The sequence below is a fragment of the Eretmochelys imbricata genome, chromosome 3, assembly GCF_965152235.1.
Source record: "Eretmochelys imbricata isolate rEreImb1 chromosome 3, rEreImb1.hap1, whole genome shotgun sequence".
Classification (NCBI taxonomy): domain Eukaryota; kingdom Metazoa; phylum Chordata; order Testudines; family Cheloniidae; genus Eretmochelys; species Eretmochelys imbricata.
The window spans coordinates 183,179,422-183,200,714 of record NC_135574.1 but is presented as its reverse complement, the minus strand read 5'-3'; the positions used below and the strand labels follow the sequence as shown (position 1 = coordinate 183,200,714).

At 44.5% G+C, this 21,293-nt stretch overlaps 1 long non-coding RNA gene across 5 annotated transcripts in view; it reads right to left on the bottom strand.

Annotated features, from left to right (window-relative positions):
• LOC144263174 (uncharacterized) overlaps positions 1 to 21,293 on the bottom strand; it is a 45,164-nt gene that overhangs the window by 12,962 nt on the left and 10,909 nt on the right. Inside the window, exons 3-6 of one of the 5 annotated variants that reach the window (XR_013345754.1) lie at positions 19,955 to 20,095; positions 10,642 to 10,767; positions 9,394 to 9,537; positions 2,691 to 2,765 (exon numbers count right to left, since the gene is read on the bottom strand). This is a non-coding gene — a long non-coding RNA (uncharacterized LOC144263174). Of the gene's footprint in view, positions 1 to 2,690; positions 2,766 to 9,326; positions 9,538 to 10,641; positions 10,768 to 18,835; positions 20,096 to 21,293 lie in introns of those variants that run through there. The other 4 variants (XR_013345752.1, XR_013345756.1, XR_013345755.1 and 1 more) reach the window with 4 other exon arrangements.

The window sequence follows — 21,293 nt, the reverse complement described above, 5'->3', positions numbered from 1 at the left end:
TCACCCTGACAAGCCCTACCCCCCACTCACACCCTCACCCCACTGAGCCCCAACAAGCTGCACCTGGACCCCCACCCCATCAAGCCCCACTCCCCCAGCATCTAGATACCCCCCCCGCCAAGCCCCACACCCAAACCCCCCTGCTGAGCCCAACCACCACCACCTGGATCCCCTGCAGAGTCCCATTGCCCGTGCACCCAGAACCCCCAAACATGCGGCTGTGCATCCAGATCTCCCACTGAGCTGCCCACATCCAGATTGCCCCACACAGAAACCTCTCATCCCACACCTGGATCCCCCCACACTAAGCCTCTCCACACTTGGATCCTGCTGGGCTGAGCCTGCTCAGCCACACCTACTGTGGCTGGCACAGAGGGGCAGGGCCCCAGGGTGTTTCTGTGGCAGGCCCAGGCCTTGCGCTGTGTCAAGGTCAGGCGCAGTCTCACTGCCGAGTCCCTGTACTGGAGGAGGTGGAGGCTTCAGGGAGATCTCCCACCTCAATGCAGCCAGTGCTCTGTGCTCCCCACTGCTGGAAAAGTGAAGATCTGGGGTTTTATTAATGGCCCCTCATCACAGATTTCCAGTGTGACATTGGACCATTTAAGGCTTGATCTCCAGGGGAGTCTTTCCATTGATTTAAAAAGACAGCGGATAAGGGACTTAATTAGCCCGCGCCTCAGTTTCTCCAGCCGAAAAACATGGATAATAATAATACTTGCCTGCCTCACAGGAGTTGTGTAAATTCATTGTTTTTGGTTAGGTACTTTGAGGTCATCAGATAGAAAGTGCTTAGAAGTGCAATTTTGCCAAGTAGTTTTTACAATTCCAAAACCTTTATGCTTCATTCATGCAGTAGGCACTCCTCCTGGATCATAGGAGAATTTCAATTTATCGGACAACTCCTCCCACTGTGTGATGCTGTAGCAACTTGCCAGAAGGGGGGAAACAGGGCCCCACTGGGCCCGCCCCCATCATCACTTTTCAAAGTGGGAGATGGGAGGGCTAAACAAAGACACAGGTAGGCCAGCCAGCCTTATACTATGTGTGTAGTCAGTCAGTGTGCTGCAGGGAGGGCTGGATCACTTGTGGCAGTAGGCACCCTATGCTGTCCTGTCCTCAGGGCCAGTGCCAGCTAAGCGGGACTGGGCGGCTGAGGCTGAGCAATAAATGGCCAGGAGGAATGGATCCCCCTCCACCTGGGCCAGAGCCCTTCAGAGCGTTCCCACAGGTAAGCAATGGGCTGGGGACAAATAGGTTTTTTAACTTGTTCAAATTCTGCGATGGGCAGGGGGAGCACTCAGCTGGAGCCTGGGGGGACAAAGAGCTTGAGCGGCGGGAGCCTGGGGGGAGAGGAGTATGGAGGGAAGGAAAGGGGGGGCAGAGGGAGGAGGGACGTGGTGGCAGGGAGGAGAGGAGGCATTGCAGACCTACTTAAAAGCATTTGCCAAGAATGTTTTCATTAATCAAGAACGAAAGTCAGAGGTTCGAAGACGATCAGATACTGTCGTAGTTCCAACCATAAACGATGCCGACTAGTTATCCGGTAGCATCTTCCCATGACCTGCCTGGCAGCTTATTTTCATGGCAGAGGACAACGAAAATTATTAGGGGGCTTGGGCACATGACTTATGAGGAGAAGCTGAGGGAACTGGGCTTATTTAGTCTGCAGAAGAGAAGAGTGAGGGGGGGATTTGATAGCTGCTTTCAACTATGTGAAGGGGGATTCCAAAGATGGAGCTCGGCTGTTCTCAGTGGTGGCAGATGACCGAACAAAGAGCAATGGTGTCAAGTTGCAGTGGGGGAGGTCTAGGTTGGATATTAGGAAAAACTATTTCATTAGGAGAGTGGTGAAGCACTGGAATGGGTTACTTCGGGAAGTGGTGGAATCTCCATCCTTAGAGGTTTTTAAGGCCCGGCTTGACAAAGTCCTGGCTAGGATGATTTAGTTGGGGTTGGTCCTGCTCTGAGCAGGCGGTTGGACTAGATGACCTCCTGAGATCTCTTCCACCCCTAATCTTCTATGATTCTATGATTCATTGGTAGGATAAGACTCAACTCTTTTCAGTGGATGGGAGATTACATTTGCCTGGTGGCCAGTTTCTCATGAGAATGGGACTGGGGTTTTGGTTCCTTTGCCCCTGGGGATATAGGGTCTGCTGGTCAGGCACATAAAGCTGGCACCACCATGCTGCCTCAGTGGGACTTTTTGTCTTCTTGGTTCTGTGAGTTGAGCAGGAATTATTGTTGTTAAAGTAGCAGCCACCCTTTATTTTACTGCCAGGATTCATCTCTAGCTGCAGCAGCCACTCCTCTTGGCAGTTCTTATTCATTGCCTGAGGTGCTTACTGCTGTTGAAACAATAAACATAGGAAGCGCTCAAGCTTGTTTGTGTGAAGAAGTGAAAATGAGGTGGCAGCTTTTGCAGCCTGATTCCAGCCATTTTCTTCCTGTCAGGGTGCAAATGCCAGCTGAGGGTGAGGCCTGACACCTTTTTTTATTGTGGGGAGAAAGGACAGAGATTTTTCAATTAGCTTTAACTGCTGCTTGCCATTATATGTTTCTCAGGATCAATGAGAGGGGGTCGGGGCACTTGAAAAGGCCGTTTTGCAGCATGCCTGCATGTCAGGGTATATCAAAAAACCTGTGACTGACATTTTTTATTCCCAAGTTTAGTGCTTTTAATTAGGTACCTTCTGCTTGTCCAGTCTTCACAAACACCATCAGGCACTCCGTGGAAAACATGCTTCATTTTCTTTAGACAGAAACTGCAGAAAAGTGGAGGGTTCTTTTCAAATATCATTTGCTTAGGTTCAGGGATTTGGCTAGAAGGGAATGTGCACGTGCTGATCAGGGAGGAGGAGTGAGCAGGAGGGGGAGGGAAGAGAGGAGGGAGACAGTAGGGAGCGGGTGAGGCCTGGATAGAGCAGGGGACGGGGCCAGAAGCAGACCAGGGTGGAGTATGGGCGGGGCCACAGGCAGAAGAGGCAGGCTAGGGAGATACTGCCTCCCCAAGTGGAAGCTTCACCCACCGCCCACATCCAGAAATACATCTCACAATGTTTATGAAGATTAGTATGATATAAGATTTTATTAGATACCTCACTTGACCCTCTTTGGATAAATACTATGAAAGCAATGTGTTGGGTATAGTAAGTTTGTCAGGCCTCTCAGGAGCTACTGCTATAGAACAATGAACTTCTTGCCAATTGGCATTGAGGGTGTGACTGGGGTCCTAGTGGGGGCCAGCCAAGGTCACTCAATTAGGGTGAACTGCAAAGAATGGGGCAGACAAACCCCAAAGCTGGTGGATAATTCAATACTTAAATTTACCAAGCTGGCATAAAGCAGCTTCTTTATTACCTTACTGGTTGCCCCAAAAATAACAACACAGTTCCCTTAAAGCAACCCAGCCTCAGGCCTCTATCCAGGTATCCAAATCAAATATGATGAAGATTTCTGAAAATCATATTTCATCATAAAAAGAAAAGGTTCTACCAATCCCAAAGGATCAGACACATTACCTCCCATATTCCAGATCGCCTGTCCAGACTACTCCTGTCTCCTCCACCTGCGTGTATATCCAGACAGACAACCTAACCATGGATGCCTCTACCCAGATCCTGGTGTGGATTTGCAGAGACTGTAGCCTGTATTTCCCGCTCACAGAAAACCAGGCTGAGGGGACCATCCAGTGTGAGAGGTGCCTGCTGGTGGAATCTCTCAGGATATAGGTGGGAGAGCTACAGGAGGAGGTGGCTAGGTTGAGGAACATCTGTGCATACGAGGAATTCATTGACAGTATTCATAAGGAGATTTCCCAGGCTGAGAACGCTATCCAGCTAGAGAGGGCTGCTGTCATGCCACCGGGGGAGGAGGATAAGGCTCTGGTACAGGGAGGACACTGGCAGCTGGTTACTTCTGGCAGCAGGCCGTGCTCCACCCCTACTCCCAACCCACCCACCATGGTGATGGAGAACCGTTATACTGCCCTGGCAATGAGTAATGCAGAATCACCCCAAAGGTTGAAGAGGAGAAGCCATGTACCCCCAAGGCAACCTAGGCAGCAGTGACCATGAGATGGTTGAGTTCAGGATCCTCACAAAAGGAAGAAAGGAGAGTAGCAAAATACAGATCCTGGACTTCAGAAAAGCAGACTTTGACTCCCTTAGGGAACTGATGGGCAGGATCCCCTGGGAGGCTAATCTGAAGGGGAAAGGAGTCCAGGAGAGCTAGCTGTATTTTAAAGAAGCCTTATTGAGGGCGCAGGAACAATCCACCCCGACGTGCAGAAAGAAGAGTAAATATGGCAGGTGACCAGCTTGGCTTAACAGTGAAATCTTCGGTGAGCTTGAACTCATAAAAGGAATCTTACAAAAAGTGGAAATTTGGACAGATGTCTAGGGAGGAGTATTAAAATATTGCTAGAGCATGCAGGGGTGTAATCAGGAAGGCCAAGGCACGATTGGAGTTGCAGCTAGCAAGGGATGTGAAGGGTAACAAGAAGGGTTTCTACAGGTATGTTAGCAGCAAGAAGAAGGGACCGTTACTGAATGGGGGAGGCAACATAGTGACAGATGATGTGGAAAAAGCTGAATACTCAATGCTTTTTATGTCTTGGTCTTCACAGACAAGGTCAGATCCCAGACTGCTGCACTGGGCAACGCAGTATGGGGAGGAGGTGAGCAGCCCTCAGTGGTGAAAGAACAGGTTAAAGACTATTTAGAAAAGCTGGACATGCACAAGTCCATGGGTCCAGATCTAACTGATCCAAGGGTGCTGAGGGAGTTGACTGATGTAATTGCAGAGCCATTGGCCATTATCTTTGAAAATTCGTGGAGATCAGGAGAGGTCCTGGACGATTGGAAAAAGGCAAATATCATACCCATCTTTTAAAAAGGGAAGAAAGAAAACCCAGGGAACTACTGACCAGTCAGCCTCACTTCAGTCCCTGGCAAAATCATGGAGCTGGTGCTCAGGGAATCCATTTTGAAGTACTTGGTGGAGAGAAAGGTGATCAGGAACAGTCAACATGGATTCACGAAGAGCAAGTCATACCTGACCAACCTGACTGCCTTCTACAATGAGATAACTGGTTTTGTGGATATCAGGAAAGCGGTCGATGTGATATGTCTTGACTTTAGCAAAACTTTTGATAATGGTCTCCAACAGTATCCTTGCCAGCAAGTTAAAGAAGTACAGATTGGATGAATGGACTATAAAGTGGATAGAAAGCTGGCTAGATTGTTGGACTCAACGAGTAGTGATCAATGGCTCGATGTCTAGTTGGCAGCTGGTATCAAGCGGAGTACCCTGGGGTCAGTCCTGGGGCCAGTTTTGTTCAACATCTTTATTAATGATCTGGGTGATGGGATGAATTGCACCCTCAGCAAGATCACAGATGACACTAAGCTGGGGTGAGAAGTAGATACACTGGAGTGTAGGGATAGGGTCCAGAGTGACCTAGACAAATTGGAGGATTGGGCCCAAAGAAATCTGATGAGGTTCAACAAGGACAAGTGCAGAGTCCTGCACTTAGGACGGAAGAATCCCATGCACTGCTACAGGCTGGGGACTGACTGGCTAAGCAGCAGTTCTGCAGAAAAGGACCTGGGGATTACAGTGGACGAGAAACTGGATATGAGTCAGCAGTGTGCCCTTGTTGCCAAGAAGGCCAATGGCATATTGGGCTGTATTAGTAGGAGCGCATTGCCAGCAGATCGAGAGAAGTGATTATTCCCCTCTATTCGACACTGGTGAGGCCTCATCTGGAATATTCGCAAAAAGAAAAGGAGTACTTGTGGCACCTTAGAGACTAACCAAATAAATTGGTTAGTCTCTAAGGTGCCACAAGTACTCCTTTTCTTTTTGCGAATACAGACTAACACGGCTGTTACTCTGAAATCTGGAATATTGTGTCCAGTTTTGGTGCCCCCACTACAGAAGGGATGTGGACAAGTTGGAGAGAGTCCAGTGGAGGGCAACAAAAATGATTAGGGGGCTGGGGCAAATGACTTACGTGGAGAGGCTGAGGGAACTGGGGTTATTTAGTCTGCAGAAGAGAAGAATGAGGATGGATTTGATAGCAGCCTTCAACTACCAGAAAGAGGGTTCCAAAGAGGATGGATCTAGACTGTTCTCAGTAGTGGCAGATGACAGAACAAGAAGCAGTGGTCTCAAATTGCAGTGGGGGAGGTCTAGGTTGGATATTAGGAAACACTATTTCACTAGGAGGATGGTGAAGCACTAGAATGGTTTACCTAGGGAGGTGGTGGAATCTCCATCCTTAGAGGTTTTTAAGGCCCGGCTTGACAAACCCCTGGCTGTGATGATTTAGCGGGTGTTGGTCCTGCTTTGAGCAGGGGATTGGATTAGATGACCTCCTGAGGTCTCTTCCAATCCTAATATTCTATGATTCTATGATTGTAAGGCTGGGAGGATCGCAGCCACCACTCCCAGGAGGAAACATAGGGTAGTGGTGTTTGGAGACTCTTCTGAGGGGGACGGAGGCACCCATCTGTCGCCCTGAAATGGCATCCCAGGAGGTATGCTGCCTGCCAGGGGCCCATATCCGAGAAGTTACGGAGGGATTGTCGAGGATCATCCAGCCTTCTGACTACTACCCCATGCTACTCATCCATGTGGGCACTAATGATACTGCAGGTATGACCCTCCGCAGATCAGAAGTGACTTCAGGGCTCTGGGAGTATGGGTGAGGGAGTTGAGAGCACAGGTGGTGTTCTTTTCAGTCCTTCCAGTCAAAGGGAAGGGCCTCAGCAGAAACAGATGAATCCTGGAGGTGAATGCCTGGCTGTGAGGATGGTGACACCAGGAGGGCTTTGGATTCCTTGACCACAGGATGCTGTTCCAGGAAGAAGGACTGCTAAACAGAGATGGGGTCCAACTACCGAGGAAGGGGAGGAGCATATTTGGCTACAGATTGGCTAACCTAGTGAGGAGGGCTTTAAACTTGGTTCAATGGGGGCAGATGACCAAAGCCCAGAGGTAAGTCAAAAACATGGAGACCTGGGAGAAGGGTCAGAATCTGGAGGGAGCATGGACTGTTATAGTAGAAATAAGGGAGAGACAAGACAGAACTGGGGAGCGGAAATAAATCAGTATCTTAGATGTCTGTATACTAATGTGAGAAGTATGGGGAATAAGCAGGAAGACCTTGAAATGCTAGTAAATAAACAGAGCTATGACACAGTTGGCATCACGGAGACTTGGTGGGATAATACGCATGACTGGAATATTGGTATAGAAGGTGTTAAAACCATAGGGGTAGCCTAAATTCCTCCTTACCTGTAAGGGGTTAAGAAGCTCAAGTAACCTGATTGGCACCTGACCAAAGGAACCAATGGGGACAAAAGATACTTTCAAATCTGGTGTTTTTGTTTTGGGTTCTTTTTTTCTGTGGCCGTTCTCTCTTGGGAGTGAGAGGAGCCAGACAGAAATCCATCTTCTCCAACCCATCCTAATCCAAGTATCCAATATTGCAACCAGTATAGGTAAGCCAGGCAAGGCAGATTAGTTTATCTTTTGTTTTGCTTGTGAATTTTCCCTGTGCTAAGAGGGAGGTTTATTCCTGTTTTCTGTAACTTTAAGGTTTTGCCTAGAGGGGAATCCTCTGTGTTTTGAATATGAATACCCTGTAAAGTATTTACCATCTTGATTTTACAGAGGTGATTCTTTTACCTTTCCTTTAAATAAAATCCTTCTTTTAAGAACCTGACTGATTTTTCCATTGTTCCCAGACTCAGGGGTTTGGGTCTTTGATCATTTTGTAACCAATTGGTTAGGATATTATTCTCAAGCCTCCCCAGGAAAGGGGGTGTAAGGGCTTGGGGCAATTGCTGGGGGAAGAGGAACTCCAAATGGTCCTTTCCCCTGGTTCTTTGTTAAATCACCTGGTGGTGGCAGTGTTACTCAAACTCAAAATACAAGGGAGAATTTGTGCCTGGGGAGTCTTTAACCTAAGCTGGTAGAAATAAGCTTAGGGGGTCTTTCATATGGGTCCCCACATCTGTACCCTTGAGTTCAGAGTGGGGAGGGAAGCCTGACAGAAGGATATAGCTTGCTCAGAAAGGACAGGCAGGGAAAAAAGGGAGGAGGTATTGCCTTGTATATTAAAAATGTATACAGTTGGACTGAAGTTGACATAGAAATAAGAGACAGACTTGTTGAAAGTCTCTGGGTAAGGATAAAAGGGGTAAAAAACAAGTGTGATGTCACGGTAGGGGTCTACTACAGACCACCAAACCAGGAAGAAGAGGTGGATGAGGCTTTTTTTAAACAACTAACAAAATCATCCAAAGCACAGGACTTGGTAGTGATGGGAGACTTCAACTACTCAGACATCTGTTGGGAAAATAACACAGCAGGGCACAGATTATCCAACAAGTTCTTGGAATGGATTGGAGACAATTTTTTATTTCAGAAGGTGGATAAAGCTACTAGCGGGGAGGCTGTTCTAGATTTTATTTTGACAAATAGGGAAGAACTGATTGAGAATGGAAGTGGAAGTAGAAGGCAACTTGGGTGAAAGTGATCATGAAATGGTAGAGTTCATGATTGGAAGGAACGGTAGGAGGGAGAACAGCACAATAAAGACAATGGATTTCAAGAAGGCAGACTTTAGCAAACTCAGGGAGTTGGTAGATAAAATCCCATGGGAAGCAAGTCTAAGGGGAAAAACAATTGAAGACAGTTGGCAGTTTTTCAAAGAGACATTCTTAAGGGCATAAGAGCAAACTATTCCACTGCGTAGGAAAGATAGGAAGTATGGCAGGAGACCACCCTAGCTTAACCAGGGGATCTTCAATGATCTAAAACTCAAAAAAGAGTCCTACAAAAACTGGAAACTCAGTCAAATTATAAAGGATAAATATAAACAAATAACACAAGTATGTAGGGACAAAATTAGAAAAGCCAGGGCACAAAACGAGATCAAACTAGCTAGGGACATAAAAGGAAACAAGAAAACATTTGACAAATGCATTAGAAGCAAGAGGAAGACCCAAGGACAGAGTAGGCCCGTTACTCAATAAGTGGGGAAATAACTTCTTACACCAGCTATAACTTCATGTTTAACACCATTCCATTCAAGATGGATTCTGGCTAAAGGCACGCTTACAGTAAACTCATAGAGGATTACAATATTCACACTCTTATCTGGTAAGTAACCTTCCTCATTGATAAGATCCGCTTTAACAAGAGTGATGTTAGAAGCCGTAATTTGCCCTAAACCGCTTTTACCATTGACTTTTACATTCTCTGCACAAGTTATGGGGTTACCTTTACCTGAGCTCACAGTAAAAACATTTACATAAAAGGTGGCAGTGTTGGGGTATATTTGGTTACACACAGATAACTGCTTAGAGTCAAACAACATACCAACGTTGTTACAAACTGGATAGATTCTGTCCCATATTTCCTGTTGAGAGGAGCTGGCTTTTCAGGATGATACAGTTTCTGTTGTTCCTTTATTCTTTTGAGTTGGAGCTTAGGTCGGTCCACTTCTGCCTTCGCTTGTAGTTCCTGCAATCAAATATATGCCATTTTTTGTTCATGATCAAAACAGATGTTTCCATATTAGCTATTTTTTTATTTCCCTGCAATCGAAGATATGGCATTTTTTGTCCATGTTCAAACTGCTGCTGGTTTCTTACTGCAAACATTTTCACTGAGTCTGCTTCCTTAGCACTGGCCATTAACAGATTTTTCAGTTCCTGCTCTGGGGCTTTTTCTTAAAAGACAACCCCCTCTGTGAGCGCAATTCTTCCAGGCATTTTCTATTAGGATCTTGATCATGGGTCACTCACTGTGACTAATTTTTAACGCTTAAACTATCCAAAATCCAAATTAATTTTTGACAAGTATGTGGTTCTGACCCAAAAACCCAGTTAAGCTGTGGTAATGTGTATCCTGCCAACTACGCCATTGTGAGTGGAGTCCCAGTGGGGGCCAGCTGAGGTCACTCAGTAAGGGTGAATTGCAAAGAATGGGGCAGACAAACCCCAAAGCTGGTGGATAATTCAATACTTAAATTTACCAAGCCAGCATAAAATAGCTTCTTTATTACCTCACTGGTTACCCATACACTAACAACACAGTTCCCAACACACAGGGGTCTCAAACGACCACGAGGGCCACATGAGGACTAGTACATTGGCCCGAGGGCAGCACCACTGACCGCCCCCCCACCGCTGCCCTGCCCCCCCACTCCACCCCTTCCGTGAGGCCCCGCCCCGCCCCACCTCTTCCCAGCCTGCCTGCCCTGCCCCTGCACCGCTCCGGGAAGCAGCTGGGACCTTGGGGGGGGAGGGGGGAGGATAGGGGTCTGTGTGTTGCCCTGGCCGCTCCTCCAGATACCTACCCCGAAGCTCCCATTGGCCAAACGCCGGTGCGCGCCAGGCTGGAGCCACTCTAGGTAAATGCTGGGGGAGTGGGGGTGCCACAGGGAGCTGGCGGGCCACAGAAAATAACCCCCGTGGGCCGCATTTTTGAGACCCCGCCTTAAAGCAACCCAGCCTCAGGCCTCCATCCAGGTACCCAAGTCAAATATAATGAAGATTTCTGAAAATCATATTTCATCATATAAAAGAAAAGGTTCTACCAATCCCAAAGGATCAGACACATTACCTCCCAGTTATTCAGTAACCATTTTCAGTTAAGTCTGTAGCTTTGGGGCCATGGTTAAGACCCTGGGTCTGTGTTGCAGCAGGTTTGCATGTCTGGCTCAAGAAGGCAGGGTTCTGGAGGCCCAAACTGGCAGAGAACACAGACTCAGAGGTAGTCTCAGCATATCAGGTGACAGCTCCAAGGAGATCTCTGTGACTAAACCCTTCACACCAGGTATTATTCTTTGTATAAGATCTGCTGCAATTATATAGTAGTGGTAGCAACAATGGTTTACATAACTATAGTTTAATCAAACTTGTGTTTTACCAGCAAGGGAAAATTATGTTAGTCAGAACTGCTAAGGAAGACCATACCCATAGTCTAAGAAGTAGTACGGCTTGTATACAAAAACATGGATGTACACAGGGGAGAGTCTGGAAGAATGGCAGCTGGTGAGGTTATTGCATGTAGTAACAGACTCTCATCACTTCTGCCTGTCTTTACAAAATGATGGAATGGGTTAAATCCAGCATTTGGCTTGGTGGATCTGAATAACATTAACCCAGTTTCTAGGTAACAAGCTAGGCTGTTAATTCAACCACTCACATATTTCAGAGATCAGGGATGGGAGTTACATATTTTAAATTAATATTACCTAATATATCCCATTTATTCTGCCCTGAGAACAGCTTTTTATGATACAAAACATTTTTTAAAAAGAGACCCTGGTGGATTACTGTTCGTAATATAAAGAAGCAACAAAGACACGGTCATTTTATTTATTCTGTTACAAAATCTTCACATGGCCAGCCATACAATCAAGTGCTGTTGGCCTTGTATGATAATGTTAGATATTAATAAACATAGAAAAAATACAGTTTTTTATCTGTGCACGTAACCTTACTGGTGTGCTGGAAACAATATCTTCAAATACGGCAAGTATTGCAGCAAACAATCACTCCTCTGTCTCAGCTGTTTTCGTTAAGAAATTCAGGATATCTATTTATCTTCTGGCTGGCAGGCTTAAATAACAATGGCCCATCTGCTTAGTGTTAAGTATGTAACTTAAACGGAATCTCAAGTAATTAAAATAACATACTAGCAACATGGCCTTTCTCCAGACACACAGACCTAAGTTGTTTGGTGCTTCTCTGTCGTTTTTAGGCTAGACTGTTGAGATGGATTATTGCTAGTTGTTTAACGACACCATAAATGTGCATGGTGCAGGGGTGAGGAATAGCTTCAGTAACTGCAATGCTACCTTAACTGTGGTGCAACTATGGTACCGCCCCATAATACAGTTCAGAAACTCTCAAGGAAAAACCATCAATTACATAATAGGGGTGAAACTAACTTAAGGGACTTACTGGTATGCAGGGCAGCTGGGGTCCTGAGCAAGGGGGGGGGGGCGGCTCAATCAGAAAGGGCGGGGCCTCGGGTGGAAGGGGTTCCAGCCCTTCAGTTCTGCCTAGTCCGCACCGCCAGGCCTCTCGCGATGATTTAAAGGGCCTGGGGCTCCTGGCCACCGCTAGCACTACCCTGGGGCTCCGGCTGTGATTTAAAGGGCCCAGGACTCCTGGCTGCTGCTGCTACCCCAGGGATCCAGCAGCGATTTAAAGGACCCGGGGCTCCTGGCCGCTGTTACCACTACCCCGGGGCTCCGTCGGCAATTTAAAGGGCCCAGGACTCCGGCTGTTGGCACGGTAGCGGCAGCGGCCAGGAGCCCCAATCCCTTTAAATCACCGCTGGAGCCCCATGGTAGTGGTAGCAGTGGTGGCAGCCAGGAGCCCCGGGCCCTTTTAAATTGCTGGGCCCTGGGGAAGCTGCCCCTTTTGGGTCCCCCTCATCAGCAGCCCTGCCGGTATGGTCAGCTGTGTACCGGCTCTTACCGATATGCCGGACCGGACCAGCCCGGCTTACTTTCACCTCTGATAATAGTTTATGGTGTAAAACAGTGGTTTTCAACCTTTTTTCATTTGCAGACCCCATTGGCAATCCTAGACATAGTCTGTGGATCCCCATGTTCCATGGACAACAGATTAAAAAAACACTGTTCTATGGTAGCGGTTCTTAACCAGGGGTATGCATACCCTTGGGGGTACGCAGAGGTCTTCCGGGGGGTATATCAACTCATCTAGATATTTGCCTAGTTTCACAACAGGCTACATAAAAATCCTAGCGAAGCCAGTACAAACCAAAATTTCATACAGACAAAATGAGAAAGTAAGCAATTTTACAGTAACAGTGTGCTGTGACACTTCTGTATTTTTATGTCTGATTTTGTAAGCACATAGTTGTTAAGTGAGATGAAACTTGGGGTAAGCAAGATAACTCAGACTCCTGAAAGGGGTACAGTAGTCTGGAAAGGTTGACACCCACTGTTCTATGGTAACGACAACCATTCACAGACCCTTTAGACATAGCGTGCGGATCAGCAGGGTCTGCAGACCACAAGTTGTAAACGACTGGTGTAAAATCATTAGTGTCCTCTGAAATGAACTGAAAATGGTATACCAGTTTCACTATTGTCACAGTTTGATGTTACAAACAAATGCAATGGATATCACACTAACTCAAGACCTTGGAGTTTATGAAATAACAGGGATAGGCTCTCATTGTTTTACCCTGATCCATTAACATTTTCCTTTCAGCATTTGCCTCCTCACCTGTTTGTCCTCTTCTTCAGGCTCCAGCCCTTTCATTCCGAAGTGCACGCTGCAGACATCACTAATAGCACCCATCTCCTCCACTAATGAGTGAGGCTTATGTGGGCCAACTCCTCCTTTATTTTTGCTTTCATTTAAAGAGCTTGTAGTGTATAGGATTTAGGTAGTATCCCTTTAAACAGTTTGTGAGTCCTCTGTAGGCCTAATTGTCTTCTGTGTTTCAGAATCCACCAGAACCCAGTCAAAGCAGCTGTGTATATACATAACTAGGCTTTGCATGTTCTATATAATTAGTTTACATGGATATTTGGACCTCATCTTGCCATGTTGTCCCTTCATATATGTATGTTGTGTGAAAAGCAAAAGACACAACATTGTTGTTATACTTTTGCTGCCTCTGTAGATCTTGTTCCCTGAGGAACAATTCCTGTTTGAGTTTGGATGGCAATCTGATTCTGTTGAGGCTGGACAAGGGGCATCTAAATGTTTATGTTTTACTTTTTATCGCAAACAGTACCTTGTAAAAGGACATAACTTTGTTACCAGCAGACATGTTGATTTTACTTGTGCATATTTGAACAGCTTGATACGTTGGGCACAATTTGACATGGCTTGGTGCAGTCTGTGACTCTCCTGTTATCTATGTTTTTACCAGAGCGGACGCACAATGGGGTGGGGGGGGGGGGGGGGAGATGCATCACAGACTGAGCATGCTCAGTAACACTGCTGAAGCTGGCTGCCCTTACTCCACCCCCAAAGCCACCCACCCCCCTTATCAGCAGGCATGGGTTGTCTCTGGTTTTTACTGATACTGAAAAACAGCAATGGAATTTTTTCTTTTACTGTGGCAATGAATGTTTTGCATGACTTTCACTATCTAGGGAACAGTTAATAAATCCAAAGTCAGAAACACAGAGTTTGAGGATCACGTGTTTCATCCAGCAAACTGAAAAATGTTATTGTCAAGTATCTTTAGGAGACTTAGACAATAAATATTTTTTCTTCAGCTCAAAAACTGTATTCTCTAAAGACTTCAGGAAGGTTTTATTTTTTTTTGCAGGCTTTTCTTTCTAAAAGTGTTTTGTCTGCATCAGTATTAAATGAAATTTTTGTAATATGATCAACCTGTTTTTCACATATTGACACAAAGACCATTTGTCCATTAGAGACTTTCCCTCTTAAAGGGCTTGGCTTGGGCTAGCACAAATAATAAAATCAGCTTTCTTAGGTCAATTTTATCTTTAAATTCTATTGGGTTTGATTCATCACTCACTTATACTCGTGCAAAACCAGTGTAACTTCAATGACTTTAGTGGAGCTGCTCTGTTACACCTGTGTAAGCAAGAGCTGATCAGTTCAGTATGTTTTCCTCTAGTTATGAGGAACAGGAGTTTTTCCTCATCCATTAGTTGTCTAGGTGTCTGTGGCTATTGCTGTCAGGGATGGCCCCAGGCAAATACATTTTTGCCCTGCTGCCAGTCAACAAAGTAGCTCATTTATTTCCTTCCATGTTGTCTCCTATCTTTCCTTCCCCAGTATCTCCTCATCTCTGTTTCTTTCCCACTAGCATCCTCATCTGTCTTCCTTTCCCCCCCTCACAAGGAGCCCAGTCCTGCAGTGCTCACTTGTGTGAGTAGTCTCCCTGAATCTTTTCAATTGACTGCAGGGGGATGACCCCTGGGAGAAGGGCCTACATGATCAGGCCCTAGAGCAGTTCACTTCTCTTTTGAACCAGCTAATCATTTCCTGCTGCACTTTGGAGACTGAATCCACTGCCAGTGGAGCTCCTTCCACACTCATGGTGCCTCCATATTACTTATTCAGCCTACGCTAAAACTGGCCACAAGTGCTTTGGGCATTATTGTTCTTACTGTCTAGGAGCTACAAAAGCAACAAGTGTATTTATGATGTCCCTAAAACACTTTTAAATGAATTTAAACAAACATACAATGAAACCAGCTTGCTTGGCAAGACTTTAAGTCAGGGGTAGGCAATGTCTGGTACGCGTGCCAAAGGCGGCACGCGAGCCGATTGTCAGTGGCACTCGCACTGCCCAGGTCCTGGCCACTGGTCTGGGGGGCTCTGCATTTTAATTTAATTTTAAATGAAGCTTCTTAACATTTTAAAAACCTTATTTACTTTACATACAATGATAGTTTAGTTATATATTATAGACTTATAGAAAGAGACCGAAAAATGTTAAAATGTATTACTGGCATGCGAAACCTTAAATTAGGGTGAATAAATGAAGACTCGGCCCACCACTTCTGAAAGGTTGCCGACCCCTGCTTTAAAGTAGTATGTAATTCATAGATTTAAAGGACAGAAGGAACCATTATGACCAGCTAGGTGGGACCTCTCCATTTCATCCAGTGATTTCTGCATCCAGCCCAATAACTTATGGTTAAACTACAGCATCTCTCTTAGACAGACATCCAATCTTGATTTAAAGACCTGAACTGCTACCACTTCTCTTGGTAAGTTGGTCCAATATAAGGGTTAACTGCCCTTGCTGCTAAATATTTGTACCTTCTGGTTTGAATTTTTCTAGCTTCAGCTTCCATTCATTGGATCTTGTTATGCCTTTGTCTTGCTAAGTTAAAAAGAGTCCTCTAGCATCAGATATGGGACATCAGCTATGGGGGGGGGGAGGGGGGCAAGGATAGTGCAGTGGTTTGAGCACTTGTTCTTGTGCTTTTTCAGGGAGTTTCTTGAGCAGATGGTGTAGTTTCTTTTGGTAACCCTCAGTGGGATCAGAGGGTAATGGCTTGTAGAAGGTGGTGTTAGAGAGCTGCCTAGAAACCTCTTGTTCATATTCTGACAGTACCTTCTTTGTCAGCCTTTTTGCTTATGATGTCAGAGTTGTTTCTGAGGCTGTGGATGGCAGTGTGTTCTGCACGGCTGAGGTTGTGGGGCAAGAGATGTTGCTTTTCCACAATTTCAGCCCGTGCACATCAGTGGAAGCACTCTATGTAGAAGTCTAGTCTGTTGTTTTGACCTTCAGGAGGAGTCCACCCAGAATCCTTCTTTTTGTAGTGTTGGTAGGAAGGTCTCTGGGGGTTAGTATGTTGTTCACAAGTGTGTTGGAAATATTCCTTGAGTCGGAGATGTCAAAAATAGGATTCTAGGTCACCACAGAACTGTATCATGTTCGTGGGGCTGGAGGGGCAGAAGGAGAGGCCCCGAGATAGGATAGCTGCTTCTGCTGGCCTAAGAGTATAGCTGGATAGATTAACAATATTGCTGGGTGGGTTAAGGGAACCACTGTTGTGGCCCCTTGTGGCATGTAGTAGTTTAGAAAGTTTAGTGTCCTTTTTCTTTTGTAGAGAAGCAAAGTGCATGTTGTAAATGGCTTGTCTAGTTTTAGTAAAGTCCAGCCATGAGGAAGTTTGTGGGGAAGGTTGGTTTTTTATGAGAGTATCCAGTTTTGAGAGCTCATTCTTAATCTTTCCCTGTTTGCTGTAGAGGATGTTGATCAGGTGGTTCCGCAGTTTCTTTGAGTGAGTGTGTGGCAAAGCTGTCAGCATAGTCTGTGTGGTATGTCGATTGTAATGGTATACATTTGGGGACAATGTATACTTTCAAAATCAGTGGCACTGCTATGGGTACCCGCATAGCCCCACAGTATGCCAACATTTTTATAGCTGACTTCGAACAACGCTTCCTCAGCTCTCGTTCCCTAATGCCCCTACTCTACCTGTGCTACATTGAGGACATCATCATCTGGACCCATGGAAAAGAAGCCCTTGAGGAATTCCACCATGATTTCAACAATTTCCATTCCCCCCCCCCACCCCCCATCAACCTCAGCCTGGACCAGTCCACACAAGAGATTCACTTCCTGGACACTACGGTGCTAATAATCAATGGTCACATAACTACCACCCTATACCGGAAACCTGCTGACTGCTATTCCTACCTACATACCTCCAGCTTTCATCCAGACCACACCACACGATCCATTGTCTACAGCCAAGCTCTACAATACCACATGTGCTCCAACCCCTCAGACAGAGACAAATACCTAAAAGATCTCTATCAAGAGACTCTGAAAAAAGATCTCCATCAAGCATTCTTACAACTACAGTACCCACCTGTTGAAGTGAAGAAACAGATTGACAGAGCCAGAAGAGTACCCAGAAGTTACCTACTACAGGACAGGCCCAACAAAGAAAATAACAGAACGCCACTAGCCATCACCTTCAGCCCTCAACTAAAACCTCTCCAACACATCATCAAGGATCTACAACCTATCCTGAAGGATGACCCATCACTCTGGAGAGACAGGCCAGTCCTTGCTTACAGACAGCCCCCCCAACCTGAAGCAAATACTCACCAGCAACCACACACCACACAACAGAACCACTAACCCAGGAACCTATCCTTGCAACAAAGCCCGTTGACAACTGTATCCACATATCTATTCAGGGGACACCATCATGGGGCCTAATCACAGCAGCCACACTATCAGAGGCTCGTTCACCTGCACATCCACCAACGTGATATATGCCATCATGTACATTGGCCAAACTGTACAGTCGCTATGTAAAAGAATAAATGGACACAAATCAGACGTCAAGTATTATAACATTCAAAAACCACTTGAAGAACACTTCAATCTCTTTGGTCACTCAATTACAGACCTAAAAGTTGCAATTCAACAAAAAAAACTTCAAAAACAGACTCCAGTGAGAGACTGCTGAATTGGAATTAATTTGCAAACTGGATGCAATTAACTTAGGCTTGAATAAAGACTGGGAGTGGATGTGTCATTACACAAAGTAAAACTATTTCCCCTTGGTTATTTCCCCTCCTACTGTTCTTGTAAAGTGCTGGAAATGGCCCACCTTGATCATCACTACAAAAGGTTCCCCCCCCCCCACTTCACCCTGCTCTCCTGCTGGTAATAGCTCACCTTTCCTGATCACTCTTGTTACAGTCTGTATGGTAACACCCATTCTTTCATGTTCTCTGTGTATATAAAATCTCCCCACTATATTTTCCATGGTATGCATCCAATGAAGTGAGCTGTAGCTCATGAAAGCTTATGCTCAAATAAATTGGTTAGTCTCCAAGGTGCTACAAGTACTCTTTTTCTTCATGCCTATATAGAAACTACATATTGTCTATTTTCCATATGGAGTGATTGCTGACAGCTTACCCTTATCATAGTCTGGGAGCTTACATATCTTAAGGGAGTTGTGGTTAGCATTTAGAGTGTGGCTTGGAGCTATGCGTGCTCCTAATATAAGCTTGCTGGGCAACAGCTTACATTTTTGTTTCATGCACTCTTGCAGAGCTGTCTTGGCTTGGCTTTGCCACTGTCGTTACTGGATCGACTGATGGCAGATGGTTAATTACCATAAATAGGATAGAGTCTGTTGTGGTCCTTGTGTGCATATCCAGGCATAACCAAGCCAAGTGAAGCTGTATCTAAGCATGTGAAAGCAGCTTTAGTCTTTCTGCATACACTAATTTTGACCTTTCAAATGGAAAACTGATGGTGTCATTTTGAGCAGATGGCAAACAGTAACATTGTAAAACATCAGTGATGTAATATCAAGCTTTTAATGGTTTTAACATGGCATAGTACATAGGATCACCTCATCTCCCAGTTTGTAGGGTAAGTCAAAGTTAGGACTAGTGCAGTGTGTTTTTCGTAATGGAAAATGTGTTATTTACTAAACAAGAGTCAATGTTCCTCATAAATTCTTGAGTTTATGGAACAAACATATATGATCTCCCCCTTGAGCTGTTGAAATTCTCTTTAACAAAGTAGATTTCATCAGAACAAAAAAGTGTTTTCATCTTGAGATATCTGTTTTAGAACCATTCACTTACTGCAAGAATAGTGAAAATCCATTAGTGCTGAAGCTGCTCCTTTTATCAGAGTTTTAGCTAAACAAACCTAGAAAGGATAGCCTAGAGTGTTTCATTTGATAAAAATGTACATAAATATTGCTGCAGTCAGCGGTCAACTTCCATAACACATTGTTAAATAATTCAAGCATACTGAATTCCACAAACGATAAAATGCTGAAAACACATTGGTCACAGAGGGTACTGTGGATGAACTATGCAAAAATGCCACACGTGTGGATTACTCATTGACTGCAGGATATTTGCTAATGTAAACCTGACCAAGCTTGAAAGCTTGTCTTTCACTAACAGAAGTTAGTCCAATAAAAGATATTACCTCACCCACCTTGTCTCTCAAAGTTATAAATCATTGAGAAGTTCAATTACTCTCCTGGGACCTCATAGCCCATTTGTTGTATTTCCTCTAAATGGTTGAGGAGCCAATGCAATGGCTATTCCACTTCATTGGGATCAAAAATATTTTAATGAAAAACCAGATTACCTTCTAATTTATGAACTGGTAATTCTGTTTCTTGTATAGCATAGCAAATCCACATTTTTCAGCCATGTATACATAGCGGATCTGGGTATTTATCCTAGCAACTTCATGACGTATAGTGAGGACCAAAGTTCTAATACAGTCAATCTTTGCGCCCAGCTAACTTAAAATATTCCTTCCCTTCAACGGTTCTCCGATACTGAGCCAAATAAAACAGAGTGATTTTTTAAAAAAAATGAATAGAAAACTAACACCAAATGGCTAAATCAAGTAACCAGAGTGCTGACTTCATTGCCATGTAAACACAAACCTTTTAGAACAGGTGTATTTATTGAAGAGAGAACATTCTGAGGTTATCTTAGCAGATATCTATTTAAAACTGAAGTTCCAGCAAACAGAATCCTTGTTAGTCATGAGTGAAGAACTTCTTGAAGATCAAGGCAGACATCTCCTTAAAAATGAAAAAATGTTATAGCCTTTTACATAAATGTTATAGATTTTATATAAACTATAACATTTGAGAGGGCAGAAAAGATTAGAGACTAAAATGTGAAGGGGGGGAATGTGGGTTTGCTCCCACCATATAACATCATTAACAGTTAATATTCAAGGTAATGTTATTAATATTCTTAAGAAAGAATAGTGATTCAGATTTTTTCAGTCATATACATATACTATAAAATCTTCCACTACCTGTTATTTGAAACCACCAGTCAAATATGAATTCATCAGGTAATCTCCAGTAATATTTGTCAAAACTTCTGGAACCAACACAGTTATCTCTAACAGAATATTCATATCAACCCTCTTGCAAAAAACAAACAAACAAACTTCTTGACAAGGGCACTTCCCAGAATGGTGAACTACAAAGGAGAAAGCTCATTGTTGTGTTAACCACAGAAATATGTGCTGAACACAACTGCTAACTATGCTGCAGTGGGAAAGAGGTGCATTTGGCATATATGTAAATTTAAACATATCTTTTAAATAAATTCTATGTAAAACCTTGTGATGCTGTATGATTGGAACATGACCATTGATATTATTAATATTGCCACTGTTGGATAATTGCAACAAATCTTGTACAAAGTATATCATGTAAGGTGTCAAAGAAAAAGTTAGGATTTCCTGAGTATGATTATCCTGTTTGTATGCAAGTATCATATTTGTATCTAAAGTTATGGATATTGACTATGTAGCAATATTTCAAAAAAGTGTTTGCTCCTGGAGTAACACCCACGAGGTAATTTACATCCAGTCTGGCCACCACTTTGTGAATGGGCCATGAAATTGAATGGTCCATCAAAGAACACTTAGCTCTCACAATAGGCAATAGAAGAATCTTGTCCCCACCCAGTGAGCCTTCCTGTGGACGCTTTAGCCAAAATATGAGTAATGTCTGTTCCTAGGAGTCATCAAATCATGCAAGAGCATGTGACTAGCTCATATGTAACCCTGGACTCCATCTTCTGCAGAGTTTTTTTGGAAAAAAAACTTCGAAAACTTGTGGCAATCGGGGAAGGTTCCAGACAATTGGAAAAAGGCAAATATAGTGTCCACCTTTAAAAAAGGGAAGGAAGAGAATCCAGGGAACCACATCTCAGTCCCTGGAAAAATCATGGAGCACGTCCTCAAGGAATCCATTTTGA